The sequence below is a fragment of the Apis dorsata genome, unplaced genomic scaffold (genome assembly GCF_000469605.1).
Source record: "Apis dorsata unplaced genomic scaffold, Apis dorsata 1.3 scaffold_269, whole genome shotgun sequence".
NCBI lineage: Eukaryota > Metazoa > Arthropoda > Insecta > Hymenoptera > Apidae > Apis > Apis dorsata.
Window position 1 is genome coordinate 1,083,860 of NW_006263547.1, and position 1,065 is coordinate 1,084,924.

Consider the following 1,065-nt stretch of genomic DNA (forward strand, 5'->3'; position numbering starts at 1 on the left):
TTGTCTTCTGATTGATCGTATTATTAACTTTCATCTCGTGGAATAATAGGGAGAACGATTTCCTGGTTCTTGGATATTTTCCCCTCCCCCTTCCTCCGACGTAAAAGATTAACAGAGGCCTGTAAATTGCGTACGATGATAGAGAACGGCGAGGAAAATTAGGAAATCGAGCGAAACTGGGTTAAACCGCGCGCGTTTGGATCAAGGATTACGAAACACGTTGCTTCTTTCGCGCATCCTGCGCCTCGTTTTAGAAAACGAACTTTCTTTTCCCTTTCGTCAAGTGTATAATCATCAAATTGTTGCAACTGGTCGTTTAACGTAACATTTAATTACCGCCAACGAGGTTTGCGTTACATAGATATTTCCTTTTAAAATATGCGTTCACTTCTCACCGTGAAATCAATAAATTTTTGCAAGTGGATACAATTTAATTTTTCCTTTCGATGGAAAACCCAATTCTTCTCCTCTATATATTCATATCTTCTGAATACTCTTTTCTGAGAAAAAGAAGAAGAAGAAAAATTTTTATTTCTAAGTTTAACGTCACATTTTCTTCGCCATTCTTATTCGTTATTCCTTCTATTTCTACATTGCGAATGAAAACTTGTTAAGTGACAAAAAAAGAAAAATTACAAAATTAAATTAAATTAAAAGACTTATTCAACACATAAATTTACATTATCATTCTCCTAATTAATCTCGCTTAAAAGGAAAGAAAGAAAGAAAAAAAAAGAAGTCACATTCCAGGAGAATGAAAAATCGATTTGAAAAAAATCGATTCGAAAGTTTCAAGATCGATGAATTTCACGGCGCGTTGATTTTCAAGCTAGGTTGCGAGACTTAATTGAATAAAAGCGGGCGCGGATGAATTCGTATCCCTCTCCTCGTCCAGCGTAATTGCCACGCTGGTTTGCCAGCCCTTGTTTTTTCAATTATGTACATTATGTATATATCCCGTTTCAACCGGCTCGTTCCCTCCGTTTTCCATTGCACGGGCATCCAACGGCTCGTGGCTCCGCGGAGCCGGGAGATGAATTTAATTCGAACGATTACCGGGAAAGC